Source organism: Pipistrellus hanaki, assembly GCF_964339955.1.
Source record: "Pipistrellus hanaki genome assembly, chromosome: 11".
Lineage (NCBI taxonomy): Eukaryota > Metazoa > Chordata > Mammalia > Chiroptera > Vespertilionidae > Pipistrellus > Pipistrellus hanaki.
In genome coordinates, this window is record NC_140513.1 from 58,145,201 (window position 1) to 58,169,378 (window position 24,178).

Genomic DNA, 24,178 nt, shown 5'->3' on the forward strand with positions numbered 1-24,178 from the left:
GACCTAACTAGCACAGAGGTAAATTGAAAGAGCCTTAGCTCTATGGCTCCAACTCAAATCAGAGAACCTGTTGTCCACAGCTACCAGAGACACTCCAATGCCAGGACTAGCCACCAAGGGCACTCAACCCGCTGGATGCGCTGCTTTCCCACTCTAACTCAGCGGTGAAAGCACGGAGAAATGGCACCACGTGGATCCACAAGCAGGGTCCAGAATCAGAAGCAAACTGATAGTATAACATGCAGATACTTCACATTTCTCTTTTCCTGGAACACCAAGTGCCCAGGAGGGCTGGGCAATCAGCTCCCCATCAAAAAGGGGAAAGAACCACCCACTTTCTAGGACAGATTGACTGTTCCACACATGCACAGCAGGTCTCTCGCAGGAGAAAAGGCAAGCTGTCCTGCCAGAGTTCTTAAAAGCTTCTGAGGACAATTTTTTGAAGAGGTGAGAGATACGTTCTAATCTCACTGGATAGTGAGCCCCTTTCTCAATGCAAGGCTGAATAAGAAACCTTTCCATTGTAAAAATTCCTAGAATTTGAGAATTCCAGAATATAAATATTTCTCAGATCAAATAATTACATTAGTCAAACCAGACTATTAAAATTACACAAAGCTTGTACAGTCAAGGCCTAGTGTTTAAGAGAAATCATTCTAAAACGTCTGTGGTTAAAGGCAACTTAATCTTTTCAGAGCCAGTACACAAAACCACTTGGCATCGCTCTCTCCAATCTGGTAAGATTTCCTGTCCAATAGGATTAAAGTAAAATATGGCAAAGTATGCATTAATACTTCTGCCTTTTATCATTATGGTAATCAGCAAAGGCTCAGGACTATACATGAAGTTATATGTAGCTCCCAGAAAAATAAAAATTAACAAAAGCTAAAAGGATTAACATTTCTCTTTAAGCAAATACACAAATCAAAAGACACCTGTATCCATACCCTACAAATCAACAACTATCAAAATAAACCACAGGAGTAAAATAACATTATTGCTCTTTAGACTAGGGGTGTCGAACTCAATCAGAGAAGGGGCCAAAATCTAAAATCCAGCCTAAATCGCGGGCCGAATGGTTTACTGAACAGTCATAAACTGACAATGTCATAAACTGACAGCGGAGTGCAGTGATGACAGCGCGGTGCGGGCCACATTGCAAGGCCTGGCGGGCTGGATTTGGCCCGCGGGCCTTGTGTTTGACACATGTGCTTTAGACAGTAAAACACATTTCTAAGCAGTATTTTCTAAGCCAACTACCCTGAAAAACAAATTAAGCCTCTGCCTTCATATACCATAAGAGTAATAGGCTCATGATTAAGCAGGTAATTTATTTGGTTTATGTTTTATAAAAAGATTCTGAGAGTTCAAGATCCTACCAGTGACTATTAAGACACTAACAAGGCACCATTTTAAGTATTGAACAGTAATAGGTTCATAGTCACTAATCTATATATATAAAAGCCTAAGCGACCATTACGACCGAACGACTGGTCAACCAGTCACTATGACATGTGCTGACCACCAGGGGGCAGGTGCTCAGTGCATTCCCACAGCCAACCTCCCATGGCTGGCCAACCTCCCGCAGTCCCTCCCACCAGCAGGCCGGCCCCAATGGTCCCAATCCGACTGGCCAGCGGTGGGAGGGTCTATGGGAAGTTGGCCTCTGGCTCCGATCAGGATTGGGGAAAACTGCCCCAATTGGGCCCAATCACCAGGCAGGCTGATGAACCCCACCTGTGCATGAATTCATGCACTGGGTCTCTAGTAGTAGATAAAATGACCTCAAAGAGAGATCATAAACACCTTACAATGGAATTTAAAAAATCTCAAGATTTCACATATTTAAGAAAGAACATTCCTTTTCTCATTACAAAGCTGACACAAAAACAAGACATTTAGTGGCAATGTGCCTCCTCTCTAAAAGCGGATGTATTGCTATTTATCGTTTCCAGGAAAGTATTTTCCAAGAGCTAAGCAATCATTTTTAATACTTACTCCTCTTCACAACCTGCTCTGAGGCACCACCACCTTCTTACAGATTGGGGAAAACACTTCAATGAATGACTGACTTGATCTCACTATTTTTCCCCCCACCAGGTTGTGAAATATCACACAGAGCAAGTGTACTCATTTTGTCCTTGGAGTTTTCATTGAGTCTTACTTTTATAGGAAACAGAACTATGAAGAGGACAATATTTCCGCAATCAAAAAAAAAAAATTTAAAAAATGAGGAACTTTCTAGGTCCCACTACAGAAGGAGTGCCTACAATAAAACATAGTACTAGAAAGGTAATAAAGGTAAAAGCATAGTTCTGGTTCAAGCCTTGGTCTCGGTGCTTTCGCTGGGTTATTGAGGTTCCCGGTATTTACAAATGTGGAAGGTTATTACATATAAAAGCTCTTAGTTCCAATAGGCTCTGGGTAACTTGCTATCTCCATTTTAAAAGCCTCTTCTTCACAATTACCCTCCATTTGAAGAGTGATCTGACCCACACTCTGTCCTTTGAGACTTTGTATAAAAGGACTCACCTACTTGAAAATCAATCTTTTCAATTAGATGAAAACATAATGAAAGCTGAGATCATCCTGATGAAAGCAAAATACTGCCAAAAGGCAAAAACAACTTCGCACTCTAACAGTAAATCCACAAAGTTGCCAGATTATAATTCTGTGATAGAATCATTATGGTCCAAGATCTTGAGTTTATCTCCCTAGGTCTGATTTTTTTATAAGTAAGGTATTCAGGGTTTACCGTCCTTAGGGGACCTTTACATTCTCATTGTCAAAATCTATGTACAGATTTGATTCTCTAAACAAGAAGGCATTTAATTTTAGTTCTATAATTAAGTCTCTTTAAAACACAATATCCACAATACAGGAAAGATATTTTGAGAAAAAGGGAACTTGTCTATGCCTTTGTACAGGTAGCCCTTCTGGGCCAGTATCATGGTCATTTAGTACAATAGAGGGAAGGAATTCAGGTTTAATTATCCACTCACTTTATCCCCCTTCTGTTTATGGTCAACAGGAAGGATGCATGTGATAGATGAGGGATGCTTATAGGATGAGGAATGGGCTGATGGAAAGCAAATCTGGTTAATGTAGAGTCTAACCCATAGACATGACATGGTTGTCAATTTAGCTAAGTGGACACAGGATGAATTAACCTGACCTTTATGTTTCAATGTCCTGATTTATACAATGGATACAACCTGCCCAGCTCTGTTCCAGGCTGCTAACAATAGGATTTGAAAAGCTTAAGTTTTGAGGGGGGAAATGAGCCAAAATCTAGCATAAATCCTACTTTTGTTTAAAACCAAGTGAAGATCCATCCGCTCTGTTAAATAAAATATAAGCATGACTTTAAAAAAAAAAAAAATGCAAACAACAGAAGCATTTCAAAAAAGGTATATTTTCTAAAAATAATTAAATTAAATCTTAAAACACAGCCCTAAGTAAATGCATGATCCCTAAGTCTGTAATACATCACAGGATCGGTGTAAATATAAACAATACTAAGTGGAGAAATGTGTGAGTCATCTACATGATATAAGGTTAATCTCGTGCAATACACACTTAAATGAGCCTTGAATGCCAGGCACTGGAAAATGAAAATTGAAAGTTGGGTTCTGGTTGTGGGGGAGGGGGAGGAGATAATGAAAGAACAAATAAAAGATAGGTGCTAAGAGGAAGTGAAAAGGGAAACTGTGTAGGATTTGGGATTGCTATAATGAGATATATGTGAATGAATAAAAAGCATGGGTTAAGAATCCGTTGACCATGTTCAAGTAAAAATATCACGTGGCTAAGCTCATAAGGTGAACATGGCACTTGGGAGAGGATGGAGAACTGTGAAAACCTGAAGTTTTTGAAATCTGGCCTACTGGGAGCCAGGGAAGGCTTCAGGCAGGAGTGACAGCGCCAGCGCTGTCCTTCACCTGTCTCCTACATACAAGGTTCTAAACTCAATGTATCTAAATCCTACAAAGTTATTTTTATCCAAGGAGATGGTTCATAAAAATCAATGCTAAAAAAGTTACGAAAGCCAAACAGTACTCCAACTGGCCCACAGTGTTGAGCCTAAAACCTGGACACCTAACTCCAGTACCGTGATAAGGGAGCACTCAGGAGCCAGACTGCAGGAGTCCTAATTCTAGCTCTGCCATTCGCGGTGCCTCAGCTCACATTGACCTCTCTGTGTTGCAGTTTCTGTAAAGAGCTCTGAGAACTGGAGATTAGTGCGGGCCCAAAGAAAACGTTTCCTTCCAAGTGAAGCAGGCACAATCACTCCTACATATCCTTTGGACATCCGACTGATAATTACAGCATCCTATCCTCTATAATAAAAGCCTAATATGCTAAGTGCCTGGTTGTCCAGCCATCCATTCAACCAAAGCATAATATGCTAATGATATATTAAGGCCACTCAACTGCTCGCTATGATGTTGTACACTGACCACCAGGGGGCAGATGCTCCGACTAGTAGGTTAGCTTGATGCTGGAGTCCAGCCAACCAGGACTGAGCAAGACAGGCTGGACACACCCTGGAGACCTCCTGCAGTCCCTCCCTGGTTGGCCAACCTCCTGCATCCCTCCCCAGCCCCGATCAATTGTGCACCAGTGGGGTCCATCGGCCTAGCATGCACCCTTTTTGCAATCCAGGACCCCTTGGGAGGATGTTGGAGAACCTATTTCTGCCTGATTCTGCAGGCCAGGACAAGGGACTCCACTGGTGCACAAATTCATGCACCAGACCTCTAGCTTCATATAAAATGAAGGAATACTGATTGATTCAGTAGCCTGGGGGGTGGAGGGAAGAGAAAAGGGTCAGTTTTTTCCATTCCTGTCCTCTCAAAACCACATGCTAAAAGCTATATATCTAGGTAAACACTTTTCCTAGGTAAACACTTTTCCTTTTCAATATGTCTTATCCATTTCCCCTCAATGGCCTGAAATGGTTCCCAAGCACACATACACAATTAAAACTCATTATCCTAAAAAACTGCTTTGGAAAACCAGCAATCAAATCTGCTATCATTCTTTCATATGGGTAGACATAAGTACAACCTAATAGGTATCATTTAATTAAGACTTAACAGTTAGGTTCTTAAAGCCAAAATTTGATCATTTTCTTCCTTGATAAGGGCACAAAATCTTCTCACAGGTGATGGTCATATGAAGTGAAGGGCAGAAGAACTATTAAAAACTTGATCATAATAGCCTTCTAACATACTAATTATTATCCAATTATGACAGACACTCTCTGAGCAACTTTTCAAATTTTTTCACCTCAGTCTCCAAACAACTGCCCACAAAATGCCCGAAATAAAAGATAAACTATTTAATTCTCACCTACTACTTCTACACAAGAAAACAGTCGCTCATAACAGGATAGAACCCTTCCCCTGGTTTTGACATCAAGTCAGATAGCTAAAGGAGAAAAGCAATCCTACATTTGGCTCCCAGGCACACGGATAGAAGAAAACTGGGAGAATGAATGAAGGATGTGCTCTCCTAAGACACTCAAGGTCAAAGCAAGGCTGGAACCCAGGTCTCATCCACTACAAAACTCTTCCCTCCACTCCATCCGCTGGGTGGGAGAAATGGAAATAATCTAAAGAGCCTACATTTTCAAGTCTGATCACTGTGCTGCTCACATTTAATTACAATCTCTACCCCCACTTCCAGCTAAATAAGATTAATTCTTAGTCATTGGTGCTTAATAGTAACTCCTGTTTCTCCAGGCAGCCGACACCCCTGTTTGAAAGGGATGTGGATCACTAATTAGTGCCTCATCTATTGAGAGCCTGAAATTGCCTTACCACACCCAGGTCCCTTCTGGCTAGACTAAGCTTCTTTAGGGACCTGATACACCAAACAGGAGACACACAGTTGGGCAAGAAATCTATTAAGAATTAGAAAACCCTGAAAGGGATCTATTTATCACTGAAGAGAGAAATCTAAGCTCTTTAGTTTTGCATTCTCTTCACTTTCCCAAAAGCTGTGAGAGCCAAGCCTTTGCCCTTCACCTTAGCTATCCAAGGGGTCTCTGGTACATAGAACAGATCCGATACTTCATGCAAAATTCAAAGGATTCTAAATATTGTAGAAATAAAGCCCTAAAGTCAAATAATTCCTCATAAAATGATCTCATTAACATTAGCAAGTAGCTCCAGTTTCCCAAAGAATTCTGACTCAGGAACCAGAAAAGAAAGCAGCTACTGTTTCTGAGAGCTTTACTACAGCATCCTACTCAACCTTTCATCACCGGTGTCATCATTATTCCCATCTGTGAGGATAATTTTTCCAGTGAAAAGCTGGAAAGCTTGGAGAGTGTGGGTGTCTGGAATAAGGACCCTGAATTCTTAACCTCGGGTGTAACAATAAAGTTCTAAAACACAAGAGTTCCCATTCCTTCCTCCCAGCCCACCGAACACAGGCAGGTGTCCCCACGCTGTCAGCTCATGGAAGGGCCACTGCACAGCCACAGATGGCGCTGCCCAAGAGCAGCTCAGCTACACAGGGAGATGCAAATGTCAGCGAGCTTCAATAGGAACCTGCTACCTGAGCACAGGTTCTCCCCCCAGTCCTCTCCTCCCATCCAAGGGCAACTGCAAACGGACTGCAGCATTTGCTTTCTTAAAACACAACTGAAGTTTTAGAGAAAGGCTTCCAAAGACTCTAGGACCTCAGTGGTTCTCAACCTTTCTAATGCCGTGACCCTTTAATACAGTTCCTCATGTGGTGGTGACCCCCCAACCATAAAGTTATTTTTGTTGCTACTTCATAACTGTAATTTTGCTACTGTTAATGAATCATAATGTAAATATCTGTGTTTTCTGATGGTCTTAGGCTCTACAGCAGCAGTTCTGAAAATCATCAGAAAACATAGTTATTTATTTACATTACGATTCATAGGGCAGGGAATGCTTTTTAAATCTCCTCAGAGGATCTCGTTCTCATTTACCAAACAGAAGCCACAGGAAAGCTGGCATAAACGCCTCTTCCTGTTCTTGCAAAGTAAGCGCACCTTTCTTGTGCTTTTTCAAATCCAGGTCCATTATGTACCAATAAACCCTACAGCTGGACCCAGTTTTAAGCCTCAATAGGGTGAATGGCACAGCAACCCATCCTTCCTTCCATTTTTGCATTTCATTTCTATTTGGATTAGGTAACAGATGCCGTGACCTCCAGAGGTTATTTTTTCAAAACAGCCCTTTGCCTTTAGAGATACCCTTAACAGGAAACACTTGAAAGTATCCTGTATAATAAAAGGCTCATATGAAAATTGACCAAACGGCAGAATGACCGGTCACTATGATGCACACTGACCACCAGGGGGCAAACACTCAACACAGGAGCTGCCCCCTGGTAGTCAGTGCACTCCCACAGGGGGAGGGCAGCTCAGCCAGAAGCAGAGCTCACAACTAGCGAGCATAGTAGCAGTGGCAGGAGCCTCTTCCACCTCCACAGCAGCACTAAGGATGTCTGACTCCCCGTTTGGACATACCCTAGGGGCCACCGGACTGCAAGAGGGTGCAGGCCGGGTTGAGGGAACCCCCCCCCCCCACCAAGTGCACAAATTTTGTGCACCTCTAGTGAAATATAAAAACAAACACACACAAAAGCACCATTACTGGTGATCACCTCAAATTTTATACATGTATGTATATAAAAATAGATATAAAGATATATAGATCAAAAGGTGTTTAGATAAACTGCTGCCTTCTTTTAAGTAAGACAGAATCTTCTCAGTTTGAAGATCTCATTTTTATAGGGATTTCCAAAATTTAAAAAGTGATGATTGTTTACACTGAGTCTTTGGTTTGAAAGGAATAAGAGTTTTACTACCATTCACTCAATATCAAGCTATTGTGTACATGGAACTATCACAATGTAAGTGTCCAATGTGGCTCAGTGGGTGAGCACTGACCTATGAATGAAGTCATGGTTCGATTCTCAATCAGGGCAGATGCCAGAGTTGCAGGCTTGATCCCCAGTAGGGGGTGCGCAGGAGGCAGCTGATCCATGATTCTCTCTTATCACTCATGTTTTTATCTCTCCCTCTCCCTTCCTCTCTGAAATCAGTATAAATTAAAAAAAAAAAAAAAAAGACACTCTCTTTAAAAAAGTGTCTCTTTGCCCTCAAGAATTTTCAACAAAGTAAGTTTCTTACAACGAGAAATCCAAAATATCAATGATCCTCACTCACCCACCACAGGTAGCCAAGCAAAGAACTTGACTTTTAAATAGAAATCAGTACCTTTAAGAATAAGTATATTTCATTCAGATCAGGGTATATAAATGTCTGAATACTTGAAAAGATAATGCTCAGGGATTTGTTATCCAAATAAAATGCAGGAAATGTGTAAATGGGCAAATCTGAAACTTGAAAGAAATTAATTCTAACAGAATGTTAAATGTGAAAACATATACAGAGAAATAACTGGGTATCCACTCACCACCACCAACCCCAACTTGCATTTTAAAGGAAGAAGGGACTAGTGTGGCAATTCTTCTCTCAACTACCACAGCAACCTGGAACAGACCAGTGGAGCCCTGCCTGACTGGGTGGTTTGGGTGATGCCTCACCTTCGTCCTTCTCACCCATTGAACGCTGTGACTAATTAGGGGAGGAAATAAATGCATTGGAGAGTTGTGTGGTTTTTGTAAGTGCAGATGTGTTCCACAGCTGACAAAAGAGGTTAAGCTTCTATATACATACCCACAGTACCATTTAGTCAATTTCTATTTAAGAAACAAACTAGGACAATGAAAGCAATGCAGGAAAAAAGAAAATGCTTAGGTGAACTACACCAAGGTGCATTTTTAGCTCATGTGACCTTCCAAAGTGCTCCAAAGGCGTGTACGTAGATGCGTGTGGGCATGTGTGTATTTATAGAAAGTGAGTGTTGAGAGCACTATGAAAAATACATGAATAAATCATAGAACGCTAGTGCTACAAGAAACTTCAGAGAGCGTGTGCACAGCCCCAAAGACAAACCTAAGACTGGGGCCAAGGTAAAACTTGCTATTGACAGCACTTGGTGACCCTCTCTAGAGATCAGTGGGAACATTATTATTATTTTTCATGCTAGGAAGGCCCATCTGGCATGGCTCAGTGGTTGAGCATCGACCTATGAACCAGGAGGTCACAGTTCAATTCCCAGTCAGGACACATACTCAAGTTGTGGGCTTGATCCCCATTGAGGGTGGGGGAAGGGCATGTAGGAGGCAGTCAATTGGTGATTCTCTCATCGTTGATGTTTCTCTCTCCCTCTCCCTTCTTCTCTGAAATCAATAAAAATACATATTTTTTAAATGCTAGGAAGGACATCATGCTGAATTCCCCTCCTTTCCTCCTAGAGAGAAAAAAGTATCCCTCCACTTACATAAAGCCTCCCAATGGTGCCATGCTTATTTGCCTGACTTCATGAACCCTCTCCCAACTAGGCAGCAGTCCCTACCGAACCACATAATCAACTCATCCCATTGCCTGCCCATGGGCTGCCAGCTAGACTTAGGGAGAGCATCCACATGGTGCTGCTTCTAAACTCCCAAAGCCATGGCATACAGCTCGGCTCAACACAGGCACCGGACACTAATAAACAGTTTAGATGTACAGAATACTGAGGATTTATTAAAATGCTCTGAAAAATAGAAGGGGGGTTATCTTTTGAAGTAATCAGTAATTATGTGTTAATATTTTTGAAAATTAAAAATATGTGATGCAAAAAAATAACTATTGACCTTTGCAAAATGAGAGATTGAAATCTAATTCTCCCAACACACCCCAGAGGTGAAAAGATTAACAATTTTAACGTTTTCAAAGGTATCACAAAAGTGAACAAGCACAGATGAGGAAAGCAAATACACAGGGGCAGATCTTTCTATGATGCTCTTTGCTCTTGGTTTTTACATTAAAATATCAGCACACAGAGAAATCTTTCTTTATAGATGACTATTTGATAGATACACCCAAATTAATTGAACCAAACTGCTACTAATAAACATTTAGGGTTTCAGTATTTCAAAATATGCTTAGAATAAATACCTTGTACAAGAGAGTAAAAACATAAATGTAAAGTTAGAAATTGCTGGTCCGCAGTCTATTTGCCTTTTTAATTATGCTAGTTGCTGCCAAAAAACCTTCTAAAAACTTAGCAAGTTACAGTCCCACCAAGGCATTGCTTGCATTTTAAAAATTAAACAAATACAGCAGCAGTGTAGAGGAGAGGGCATTGAGGGAAGAAAAGGCATGGCAGGTCTGGAGTGACCAACCGCTATCACTATTCCTAAGTCATGAGGCAACACACATCTTTAGCATCCGTTCCTCCAAATGCATGAAATGAGGGTGTTGGTCAACACTGGGTAAGGACCCCTCCAGCCTGCACATTCTCTGATGTCCTTGAATTTGCTTTAGTTAAGAAATGCACATTAAATATAAACACAAACTATTTATTTGGGAGTGGGGGCTGTCCAGAAATACAAATTGTTGGAAAGTCAAATTGCTGCCTAAGGAAAGTAAATGCTCTGATGAAACCCCCGCTAGGAAATGTTGAAATGGAAGTGAAGTTGAGACCAGAGGAAATGGCCACCTAAGAGGACAGCTACAAAACCGTTCCAAAAATAAGACACAAAGGATTATTTTAATCATTTGCAGGTTTTCATAGTTGAAGACAAGCTGTATCTCAGCAGAAGAAATATACCAACGCGGCCATCACAAGCGCCCTGATGACTACTAATTAATAAAAAGTCACAAACACCCCTTTCAAGTTCACCATGTACAGAGTGGATGTTAACAGGAGATATGATTTGCTAAGCTAAATAAAAAGCCTTCATTAACGAGAAGTGGCAGGATCACAACCCTGCTGCTGATAAACTGCCAACACACCCAAGGCCTTCCATGAAGGGCTGCCCATTTAACATATTGCAGCTTTAAAATGAGTTGCTTTGGAACAAACAGTGCTATGTCACGGCAGGCCTAGGACATACCAGATGGAGCTGCTGATATACCCTGGAGAGAGAGAGAGAGAGAGAGAGAGAGAGAGAGAGAGAGAGAGAGAGAGAATATGAATATATATGTGTGTGTGTGTGTAGGGACTGGGGTAAACCATGGGTGTAGCCAGCCCAATAACCCCTCTTCAGGTTCGCCTTCTGTGATCAGAACATCCACCTTAGCTCCCAACTTGTCTACGGGCTTCAAAAACGACTCTGTGTTGAGCAGAAAGCAGCCATCCGCCGGACAGCCAGAAATGGTTTCATGCTGCTATTAAATGCCGGGCTGGCGGTCATCCCTGGAGCCTGCCTCTTTAATCCTGGCAAACACAGCCACTTCAGTCCGGTCCTGAAGCAACAGTATTTTTTTTAAATATAGCACGCTTTGAAGCTGTATAAAACAGGTCATAAATGGAGGTATAAAAGCAGAGTCTCCACCCAAGCAAAGTGGTTACAGAGAGGATCACACCATATCTTCTCCTGTGTGGTCCAAGTAAACTGTTAAACTCACCAGGCAGGAGACTGCAAATAGATAAGGTCAAGTATTAATCATTCATAGGGATGGATGGAGAAAAACAGCACTGTTAATGCAAAAGATACTTTAAGACAAATTAACTACTACCAGCAACTAATTATTGTATAGTAATAATCAATGTCCATTAAAAAAAAACATCAAGATCCTCAATTTATACATTAAAAATTGTGATTTGCACCTGACCAGCATAGCTCAGTGTTTGAACCAGGAGGTCAAGGTTTGATTCCCGGTCAGGGCATATGCCCAGGTTGCAGGTTCAATCCCCAGTGTGGGGCATGCAGGAGGCAGCCAATCAATGATTACCTCTCATCATTAATGTTTCTGTCTATCTCTCCCTCTCCCCTCTGAAATTAATAAAAATGTATTTTTAAAAAAAAAAAAAAATAGTGATTAGCTCCAACTGGTTAAATGTGTGTATTATACATAGCAATTTCACAGCAGCCAGAGTTCTGAGACTGAGTATACCACTAAAGAAGAGAAGGAAAGGGAAAAGGAAAGGAAGAGTTTGGGGGGGGGGGGGGGGTAGGGAGGGGTAAAAGAGAGAGAGAGAGAGAGAGAGAGAGAGAGAAGAAGGGAAGGAGGGAGGGAGGGAGGGAAAAGAAAGACCTTATATGCAATATTTACAGTTAGCATATGTAATTTTATAACATTAATCTTTATTTAAAAGAAACAGGCCCTAAGTTTAAAAGCTATAAGACAGGATATCAAGGAGCTCCCAATGTAGTTGAAAACACTGAATAGGTGCCCTAAAGATGCAAACAATTGACAGAACCACTAAAAAAAGGCCAGACACACAAGTCCGCAGGAAGTTAGTGCCCAGCCCCAGTTCCCACACCAGCCCTCACTCTCATCCCTGTGGTCCCAGCACTGTGGGAGCAGCGTTAGGATTCTCTCCTGAAATGAAACGTGCCCCAAGCTCTCCGAGCAACCCCGTTTCCAGGGTGGAGCCCGCCGTGCGTATTTCCCATGGCTTCCTTTGGCATCTTAGGAAAAAGGAAGTGATAACTAAAAGCTGTGAGGAAATAAGATCCAATTAGAAAAATGCTACATCCAAGTGAAACAATTCTAGATGCTTAAACTAACAGGGATCCAAAGTTTTCATTACACACAATATTAAAAACAAGAGAAGACAACTGTTCTAGTCACCAGAATCCACCTTTCTGAAGATACTAATGAATTAAGTAGGCCCTAGCTCATTTGGCTCAGTGGATAGAGCATCAGCCTGCGGACTGAAGGATTCCAAGTTTGATTCTGGTCAAGGGCACATGCCCGAATTGTGGGCTCGATCTCCAGTAGGGGTGTGCAGGAGGCAGACAATCAGTGCTTCTCTCATTATTGATGGTCTCTCTCTCTCTCCCTCTCTCTCCCTCTCTCTTTCTCTCTCCCTTCCTCTCTGATATCAAGAAATATATATATATGTATATATATATATATATATATATATATATATATATATATTAAATAAACAATTCAGGGTGGGACAAAAGTAAGTTTACAGTTATGAGTATGCGAAACACATTGTTTGTTCTTGTAATATTATTATTTATTAACTAGAGGCCTGGTGCACAAAATCCATGCACTGATAGGGTCCCTAGGCATGGCTGGCTGATCTGTGGGGTGATCAGGGCCGCACCTAGCTGACCTGGTGATGCCCCCTTGCCAGCCCCATCCCCATTACCGCTAGTCAGGGCTGTGGGCTGAGAGCCACAGCCACTTCGCTCATCAGCCATAAGCCCAGCTTCTGCCTGAGCGACACTCCCCCTGTAGGAACGCACTGACCACCAGGGGGCAGCTGCTGCATTGAGCATTTGCCTCCTGGTGGTCAGTATGCATCATAGCGACCGGTCATTCCGTTGGTCGTTCTGCCATTAGGTCGATTTGCATATTAGGATTGTATTATATAGGATTATTGCATTATTTTCCATTCAAACTGTAAACCTACTTTTGCCCCACCCTGTAGATTCTAGTAAGTGGAATGATCAAATAATAAGCAGGGAAGATAGTAATGTCATAAATTCACGGTATGTTTAATTCCAATGAGCTGTGTGGATGAGTGAACGAGCCACATGGAGAATTCACTTCCTCCTCCTTTTTGTAACCTCTTTTTTTCTTCCTTGTTTTTGTCTGATTACTTAGAGCAATTTCCCAGACACTATCTATCTCTTACAAACATAAAAAACCCTTTAGGACTAAGGGGCTGCCCAAAAGCCATTCAGGTCCTTTTTAAGAAAAAAATTTATTTTTCCAATAAATAAATGTCTCCCAAGGTTTTACAAAGAAAACTTCCTATGCTTCTCCCATCCCAACAACTGTTTTAAAAAACTGTCGCAAATTAATACAGTATTAGTGATTAGTTTAAATTTAAACGAATACTGGGGAAAACACAGTACTGTGAAGAAATGGAAAAGGTTGTCAAGATCTGTCAGAGGGGGGTCTATAAAAAACTATTCATTAACTAAATAATCAATGACAAACTACAATTCTGGGTGAGTTGGTAAAGTCCTTTAAACTAGGCAAAAAGCTTAATAGGCATTCCTCTGTAGTGCTTACACCTCAATCAATACACTGGAAAAATGCTTTCAAAAATGCTAATAAACCAAGAGAAGAGAATACAAGCTCTAGACTCCGCAGACCTCCGGGCTAGATCACCTATCCACAAGGTTAACCTACGGATGCCAATAAAACTTCCTGTTGAGAGTACGTTTCAAGCACTGTATTATCTTACTTTTTTTCTCTACATTATTCTTATTCCAAATTTTGAATTAAACAAATATTTCCTGACTTCCTAATGCAAACAAGTAGTACACTAAATGCAAGAAATAAGAATGATAAACAAGGCAGGTGTCCCCTTTCTAGAGGGAAGAATGAAAAGATTACCAGGAATCTGTTTTCTTCCCCATCTAGCCTCCACCCAATTTGGATGGTAGCTAAGTTGGAGAAACAAGATAAATCAGTAACAATCTTTTACTGGGTGGATGTTTTATTGATTTGAGTTTGGACATCATACACCCTGTATTAAGCACCTGTCCTAAATTTTTTTATTTTCCCCTCAGAACTGTATGTTTCTAAAAGCCCACCAGGTTAGGAACATATTAGTTTCAGAAACTTAACAAGTTTTCAGAACAGCCCTTACAGATTCTCTACTACAATAAGCAGGGGTTACCGAAATGCCATTTTCGCCAGGAATAGAACATACAGTATTTTGATCTTTTTTTTTTTTTCTTGGTTGTAATAGCATCCTAAAAGAAGTCTGGACACAGTGTCTTCATCCTCTCGCTTATAGAAAATAACCAATCCATACTTCATACGGTTCCAAAAAGTAATCTTCCAAGTTGAGACTGCCAGCTGGCAACAGGAAGACACCCTCCTGTGATGGGATCCTTCTAGAAGTCACCTTGTCACGGGGTTAAAATAAGGGAAAGTCAGAATCCTGGCCCCGGGGAAAGGGGTGGTGGGCGTCCTTCTGGGGGTGGCTACCGTAGGAAAAGCTTTCAACACAAAATCTGCTTATACAACAGCCTCACCACGGAGGAGCCAAGCTATAGGCTTGGAGTCCAGATATAGCTGCTGGGCTGCCTCTTGGTAGGCCTCTGGCCTCGGCCACCTTAAACTGCAATCAACAGAACGACCAGAGGTGGTAAGAATATGATTCTGGGGTCACAGACCTTGGCCTCCTTCCCCACTCAGGAGGTTGAATCTTGGGGCAAATCTCCTGACCCCTGAGCCTCACTTTCCTCACCTATAAACGTATTACCCCAAGGAACCTTGCGAAGGCCCCCGGAGAACAGAAACACTGGGTGTCACCAAGGTCACTACAGGAAATGCTGCTCCTGGCTCCATCACAGCAGGTGCTGCACCACCTTCCATTACAGACTCCACCTGGTTTCCTGTCCTAATAGCCAGGTTTGTCGGCAAAGAAAAACAGGAGGCTGGCCCTCACTGGTTTGGCTCAATGGATAGGGCGTCGGCCTGCAAACTGAAAGGTCCCAGGTTCGATTCCGGTCAAGGGCACATGCCCAGGTTGTGGGCTTGAGCCCAGTTGGGGGCTTGAAGGGGGCAGCCATTTAATGATTCTCTCTAAATATTGCTGTTTATCTCTCTCTCTCCCCCTCTTCCTTCCTCTCTGAAATCAATAAAAATTATTTAAAATTTGTTTTAAAAATAAAAATAAAAACAGGAGTCTGCTGGGGGCCTCCTTCCAATACACTGCCAACCCAACTGCCCCATTCAAAATCTCTTCCTCTAATTCCAGTCCTAAGAGGCAGTCCTTCAGAAGTTACTTCAGAAGTTGCACAAAAGAGAAAAGATCTCTTTCCCTTTCTGCCCTCGATCACAAATCTATGGTGTTCACCATGAAATCAAACTTTGCCCCCTACTGTCCATAAAAACAATACCGGTAGATGAGCCAGGCTTTGATAAAGTCCAAGGATACCCACTGGTCCCAGTGGGCCAGCTCCAGCAACCCAAGGAGACAGAGCAGGCATGTGGGATGGTCAATCACCTTGCAGGAGGAAGGGGGTAAAGCAATGTAAATGCTAATGCACTGAAGCAGCAGCCAGACTAAGGACACCAAGAACTGGCACGAGGAAGTTACCATCAGCAGCGGCCTTGAGAACCCACGCTCCTGATGGCCGTGGCCTTGGGCATGAGGAAGACGCAAAGAGAAGGTGCAGGTCGGTGCTCTGAAAAGCACCCCAGCTTCCGACAGTTCCTTCCCTCCTGCCACTAAAACTGCACTAAAAGGGAGAAAGCCAGAGGGACGTTACCATCTTTAGAATGTTTTCCTAGGTATCTTGAAAAACGTGATACCCAGAGGAGATTCCTGGCTCCTCATGCTGCCAAGAGAATAAAGTGATGGGGAGAGATTGGGGGGCGTCATGTGGTTCCACACACCTGCCTGGATCCGCTCTTCCTAGAACAGCAGCAAAATTAAGACAACCGCAGTGGCGTTTCTCTCCAGCCGTGACTTAGAGCTTGGCAGTTTCTGCGTTGCATAAATATTCTCCACCTGTGACTGGGCTGGCAAACCAGGAAAAGAGTTACTCAGACCAGAAGGGAGAGAATCAAAAGGAACAAAAGAAGTGAGGGGAAGGGTGGACGAGACAGATACCAAAAAACAAAACAAAACCTAAGCAAATAAATAAATATACACACAAAACGACCACTTGAAGCTACACAGGCCTGTCCCGGAAGCAATATGCAGTAACCTACCTATGTAGGTTAGAGATGCGATCCTGGGTTGGAATGCATAAGCAACCGATCAAAGTTTCCCTCCCTCTTCCCCCAACCCCTCTCCTCTCTGAAATCATTTTTTTTTAAATAATGTCCTCATTTGATGATTAAAAAAAAAAAAGTTCAAAAAATACCTATAATTTTTAATATACAGTTAATTCAACATATTTTTTAAATAAGCATACTTTTACTCACACCCCAAATGTAAAACATAAACTTAGCTGGGCTGGCGGCTGCGGCAGTTTTTAAAACTGCCAACATTAACCTCCTATTATGCTGAAGGGTTTTTTGCGAAGATGTTCAATACGGGGACACGTTCTTATTCCTCGGTAGGATGGGCCTAACACAGGTGGCTACCAGGACAGCAGGGCCTTCACGGCATGGTTCCCGCCTCAAAAGCTACACCAGGGCTGGGTAGATAAGACAGATCTTCCTGTTTGCCAGGCTGAACAAAAATTTAACTAGAAATGTAAGCGCGGCGCGTTACCCAAGGGTAGGCCCTGCACCGGCACTGTCTACCTACTTAGCATCATCTGCATGCGCCCACCTCGCCGTTCACTCACACCAATGTCGCTCTCCGCTATTCAAAGTGTGCTATCTATTATGCTCAGGAGTCGGTGGGTAATATCCGCCTTCCTCACGGGAAGATAAAATTACTGCATCGGTCCAAACACGCCATGCGGAGCCGCTCTCTGCCTCTGGAGCCGCCGCTCGCCCTAAGGCACAGGCGTGAGAAGCTTTGCTGAGGGTGCCCTGCTGCTCCCAGAGAGGAGAAAGGCTGAGGACTGAAAAACAGAAGGGGGGGGGAGAGGGGAGACAACACGCAGAAGCCCCACACCTGGGAACCTCTCCTATCAGCTCTTTTTCTACAGCAACCTGAGGGAGGAGGTCTTTTCCAAGCTGACACCATCAGCACATGGGCCTCTTCCAAACAGTTCATCACGTCCTGTTAAAGTTTTCCCAGCACCAAGCAACTTCTGCTGACCCCGAGGCATCTGAACAAACAGGAGCTAGCACGCCATGGGCAGGAGGAAACCCTGCTCCCAGCGGGGCCAGGCCTGGCATCCTGGGGCACGGGAAGGATCAACGGCAGGAAGCGCATCTCCTGTAGGAAGGAGACACCGCCTTGCCATCAGGGGTTAAGGCAGGAGAGCTCTAAGACAAGGCTTCTCTAACTGAGGTAAAGGAAATAAAGATCTACATGTGTAAGGAGCAACCTAACATTCCTCAAATGTTATTTGCAAACACTAAGAAAAATCAGACAAATGTGACGACTTTAGAACGTTCGGCTTTATGTCTAAGCTAAACTTCAGAAACATAGCAGGAGGGTTGCAAACTCGAATACCCACCACGGCCAGGCGGTCATGTATCCCGCTGGGCAGTCATGTATCACTGCTCCAGAGAAAAGGTGCCCTGGATGAATGTGGGCCAGCTTTGCTCTTCCCTTCCAACTCCTCAAGAGACATAAGATATGGCTCTGGATCTTTGCATCCTATTTCCCAACACCTAGAGCAACAATTCACAACAGTTCGGGCCAAAGAAAATGGTTACAGACAAGACGCAGCCCAATGGGCCACACTCTCTGGGGTCTACGGAGGAAGCTTACACCTGCTGTCCACTGATGCCCTTTTCTCTGCTTTGTCTTCTAACGGCAGCCATTCACTTGGTCACAGAAAATACAGTCATTCCCCTTAATTCACAGGGGATACGTTCCAAGACCACCCCCTTCCCCCATAAATGTCTAAAACAGGACCCTATAAATGCTGTCTTTCCTATACAGACACACCTGTGATAAAGATCAACTTATAAAGTAGGCACAGTAAGGTTTTTAACAACAAGGAAACAGAACAATTACAACAATGTACTGTTAATGAAAGTTAGGTGAATGTGGTCTCACTCTTTCGCTCAAAATGCCGTTCCATGCTGTACTCACCCTTCCGACGATGATGATGATGATGATGATGATGATGATGATGTGAGACAATAAAATGCCTTGTTAAGCCAAGAACTTCCACCTTTTCATTTAAAGGAAGCTCTTTGTGACATCACTTTGGCATAGCCAAACTGGAAGCATCACTATTCTTGCGCTAGGGCGTCATCGGTAAGCAAAATAAGTGTGATCTGAACACAAGTGCTGCCCTCCCAGGACAGCAGATCTGGCCCCCAGGCTGCTACGTCAGCACTGACTCGGGCAGGAAGCGTCCAGGCAGCATGGAGACGCTGGGATGATTCACGTTCCAAGCGGGATGGCAGGAGGTTTCATCATGCTAACTCAGAGCAGCGTGCCATTGGAAACTCGTGAACTGTTTACTTCTGGAATTTTCCATTTCATATTTCCAGGCCACGAGTAAGAATAAAACCTCAGAAAGGATACGGAGGATACTGTATCCTTCCGTGAGTAAAATGTAACACAGTGCCTCAGAGCCGATGCAAAAGTGCAAGCCGAGGAAGAACAGAAAAGGACAAGTGAGAAGGCTGCACATGACCGACCCAGAAGGGCCGGCTTGCAGTGGGACTAGCACAGGGCTCAGGAGCCGGTGCAGGGGCCAGCACAGAGAAGGCAGGAAGGCTGGGTAGCTCCAGGCCCTTGCTAAGGCCATGGCAGGGGAAGGATGACAGTCAAAAAGCTCCGATAACCTGGTATTTGGAAAAAGTCCGTGAGTCATTCCCAGCCATAGGCCAGAATGGACCCCGAGGGTTTCAACCAAGTGAGCCATCCACCAGGAAGCAAGCAGCGAGGGGAGAGAACATGGTGTTGAGTAAACTCCTACAGAAATAGGCCTGACCTGGGAACAGGTTATAAAAGCTTGCTCAAGCTATAATGAACTTTGTATATTTAAAATGTTCCGGAGAGCTCTGCTGTCAAGGTGGGTGGTCCCCTCCACTGAGGTACCTCTAACCCAGAAGCAGCATCGGTGAAAGAGAAAAATCTCTTTTTTGAAAAGGAGCTCAGAGGAAACGGATGATCAAGGACAGTCAGTTCTGGGAATATTTTCCCCATCTTACCCAAATCACGACGTTTATTTTCAAACGCACTGTGATTTATTTATTTGCTCTGAGAAATGCCACCGGTAGTTGCGATGTGCACAAATGATGCCTCACGGATAAAGATATGTTTAAACATCCTTTAAAAACTAAGCAAGTGAGCAATTCCCAATAACTTCCTGGGCAGGGCATCCATCACTGGCTTTCACTTGGGGTGGTGAGAAGGTACTGAAGCAAGGAAGAGAAATAAAGCACTTCTGTGTGAACTCCCTATCGTGATGTACAGGAATAAACTCTTGATAAGAGAGTACGCAACATTCAAATCAGGATAATATAGTCCCAGTGTTTTAATGCAAATACTTAAGATTTAAAATTTTGATTTGTCATTGAAAAAGAAAAAGAGATAGAAAATTTAAATTAAGAAATGTATATTCCTGAAATGTCAGCTGGCTAAATCCTCATCCTTTCACAGGTACTTTTAGCATTATTTGTGTTTTCGGGGGGGGGGGGGGGGGATGCATTTTAAACCCCCATTCCAAATTGCACCATCATGGATATATTTGTGTCTGTCTCCATACTGAAATGTGCAAAGTCACAATTCTCCCAAAATCTTGCTACAGTTTGGGGATTGCCTCTTTCCTCCTGGCAGAAACGTACATTATATGATGTTATGTTACAAAGAATCACTAAAAACAACAGTTCATAAAACACACTGAAGCCCATCCTAATATATAAAACCTAATCTATCAGGACCACCTAGGACCACCCCCAAATCAGTAAGCATTGCTGTTCCACTGCCAAAAACCTCAGCAGACGTCCATCTCCACCAGCCCTTCAGACGTGGAGGGTGCTGCTTTGTACCAAAGAAAGGTTAAGGAACCAAGGACATGGGCCACTGAGCCAAAACCACATGACGGAAACCTCAGACTCCCAGCCTCGTCTTTTCCACCTGGCTCTGCTAAATTAAGAATTTCAACCTAAAGGACAAAAGCTCCCGGGGCAAGACAGCTCAGTGGCCGGCATGGCGGCACTGGACTCTCAAGAAGACCTGACATGTGTAAAATTTGTTTATAAAATCAGAATGGGTTTTCAAACAAACTGCAAGGAGACAAGGAACCTTGAGAGTCTGTCTTGGATGAAAGCTGAAGGCCCATCACTAACGATTCAGCAGCCAAGAGCTCATCTGAGTGACTCTGCCCGGCTGTCACCAGTGAAGGAAGATGGCTCCAATTTTCAAAGTCCTATTTCCCTCCGTAAAACGTCATTTTCACACTCTTTACTGCAGAGGGCAAGATGGCAAAAAACTGTAAAAAAAAAAAAAAAAAAAAGAAAGAAAAGAAAAAGAAAAAAGAAAAAAGAAAGTCGTGTACATGCATTTTCCAAGGGAAAAAAGGCCCACAGCTTTCTTCAGATGCTCAGAGATTCAGAGCGCCTCAATATTAACCAGCAATTTTACAGTAGCTCCATAATAAGGAAGCGAGCAATTCTAAAACAACTATCGCCCCTATTCTCATAAGGAAAGGAAATTAGTCAAGAAAATGTCTACTGAAGCTTGAAATGAGTTTGACCACGGCGAACTATAAAAGCAAAACGAAATAAAATCCCATCCTGAAGGAAGTTTACCGGTGTGACATTTATGGAAAGAGGAACTTTTGTGATATTCCATTAATATGGTCGCTGAAGTTGCTGAAATAATCAGTGGTGGACAATTCGCAACAACGAAAATTCTGCAGGACACAAAACGCTAGTCGTGTAGCATATAAATGTCCCTTTTAGGAGACAGACTCATTTGTTTACGTCAAGGGGAAAGTCTCACACGAATCTATCACTGTTCGATGAGACAAGAGACAAATATACAGCTAGCACAACCCAGGAGTTCAAAATTTATCTCTTCAAAAGCAAAACCATCAACATGTTTTTCTTAACTATCGTTTTACTCACGGATAAACAAGTCTATTGAGAAAAGCGATCCAGTTTTATTGCAAAATAAAGAATTTCTAAAAGTGGGAAAGGGAGTCTTGCCTGCCAAACCTTTTTTGGTATTATTCGTCATATGTCTGAAAGGGACACGATGGAAATCAGCAACACGGACACGTACAAGGGGAGTGCAAATTTAAAAACGAGAAGAGCCCGGTTACTTTACATTAATTAGACAACATACGTTGGTTTGGTTTTAATCCCATGGCCACCCAGTCCTAGGACCTCTTGCACTCCTTCCCAAAGTACCTGTCCTTATGTGCATGAAGATTTGTTACAGGAAAAGCCCGTACCTGCCATCAGACAAAGCTCTTCAGCAAGATTCCAAAACAAGGAACATAGGAGGATCAATGCAACTGATGCACAAGTGCTGAGAAAATAGACAGGAACGCCTTTACCAAAAACAGGTTGACATAGACCAACCTCTGGAAACTTGGCCTTGGTGTTAAAGGGGAGGGTGCCTATGGGAAGGCACCTGGCTCTCGGCTTCTCAAAGACTCACCTTTTGCTTTGTTGTATACAATGGAGTTGCCAGGCTAGTGATACAGTCACCTTCCCTTAAAGAGAAAAACATTCTCCCGTGACCTTATTAAAATTAAAGTCATGATACACAGTATGCATGCCGAAAGGAAACTGTCCATTTCTTGTTAGTGAAAAATTCCCTACGTACGCGATAAAACCTTTGTAAAATCTTACTGTACTAGTTCCTATCTTGAGTTCAGGTTCCAAGTAACCAAGCCTATGTATAGCATAATACTACACGCATCTTTTAAGATGCAAAAGCCTTGAAATGAAATATTGCTTTGCAAGCTTAAGTGCCTTTCTACTTAGCAAACTTATAGTATTAAAATCAAGAAAGAAAGTGCTGCCAAGACTAGTATCCTGAGTCAAATAAACGGAGGGCAAACGTTCTGCCCAACGAGCAACATGTAAAACAGTGAGCTTGGCAATCAAGTACCCAACGTGTGGGTTCTGCAAGTCACCAGAACCAGCGAAGACCCCACGTCTGTCACACGAAACTGGACAAAGCAAGGGAACACCCCGAGCATCTGATGTCCTCCTTCTTCGTGTTCCTTCAGGGGCTGGGTGTGGCACCACCAGTGCATCCAGCCTTCGCTGTCAAACTGCTTTATAATGAATGCATTAGCATAGAGCGGCAACACTGGCAGCTGAAGATGAACCATCGAGAGAGCCTCTGATCAGGATAGACAAAACCAAAGTACAGGGTCCTCCTGTTCAAAAAGTTAAGAATTTCAAGGGGGGGGAGTTAAGGGGACCCGCTTCCAACCAAACACCATGCTACTAAAACAAAACAACAACAAAGCCCGCCTAATATGTGGTTTAGTATATGATTACTGGTCTGTCCAACTGAGTATCCAAAGAATCAGGAAGAGCTGGGAGGGAGGAGGCAGGACTCTTATGAGCAGCCCACCATCCAGCGCCCCCACCTCCCATATGCTATAAAAAATAATAATAATAACCTGACCGGGCCAAGTCCTGCGGATCTCCAGCCTCCCTTACTTACATGCCCACGTTACTGATGCCTATTGATGCCGAGGGCAGCAACAAGAATGTGATGACGTGGGTGGTTTAATATGACTTCAGGTGAGAGCAAAAGAGCCGACCCTACCACGCAGACCAAGAGGTCGAACCGGCAAATGGTCAAGGCAGTCTTGATCAGACGCTCTCTTGGAGTGTCCAGTCCTCTGGGGGGGAAGGACAGGAAGAATGGTAACTTGCCACTGTGGTGCTCTTGTACCACGCTAACCCCAGCAAGGGCAGCTAAAACTGTGCAAGGCTGTTTTGTTTTGGTTTTTTCTGTTTTAATTTTTTTCCCCATCAGAAAGAGGAAAGGCTGACCCCAGCTGAGAAGTCAGATATCCTTCTGGATGGCTCTGCTGTGTCCTTGGGACTTGCTTTTAAAGTGGGGGGGGGGGGGGGGGGGTGACCGCGTCAGTATTTTTCAAAATCATAGTAACCATGTTAGCAAGAAAAGAACTTGAAGGCTGCAATGGCTGAAAAAGGCAACTAAGATTCAGCCAGGAACATCCATCTGTGGACAAAGACCCCAAAGGCTGGATTCAGGGTTGGGGATGGGGTGGTAGAATGCCACCCAGAGCCTTGTTCTTCACCACCCACTGGGAGCTGGGCCTTATCAAAGCACCAAAACCCAAACAGAGAAGGAACTAGAGTGTCTGGGGAAGAATCCTGACCCAGGCCAAACCAACAACAACAACAAAACCAGAACAGAAATTCTAGTAGCACACCCTGAGCCTAGGAAATAAAAGATGTGATAGTAAATAGTGGCTGTCACTGACCAAAATTCTGGGCACCGGTTCTATTCTGGGAGCATTTCCGAAAACTAAAATTCTCTTGAACCATGAAGAAAGAGTGCATGCAGCTGAAAAACAGTGGACCTAACGTGAATCCTAAGGACAAGCACTGGTA

At 43.2% G+C, this 24,178-nt stretch overlaps 1 protein-coding gene across 23 annotated transcripts in view; it reads right to left on the reverse strand.

The window, feature by feature from the left end:
- Positions 1-24,178, reverse strand: part of ELAVL2 (ELAV like RNA binding protein 2) — a 159,735-nt gene that overhangs the window by 104,999 nt on the left and 30,558 nt on the right. The window contains exon 1 of one of the 23 annotated variants that reach the window (XM_084898112.1): positions 23,361-23,403. The exons of 21 other annotated variants lie outside the window; for them this stretch is intronic. The gene's annotated coding sequence lies outside the window, so the exon portion shown is untranslated. Of the gene's footprint in view, positions 1-16,429; positions 16,522-23,360; positions 23,404-24,178 lie in introns of those variants that run through there. One more of the 23 variants, XM_084898106.1, reaches the window with a different exon arrangement.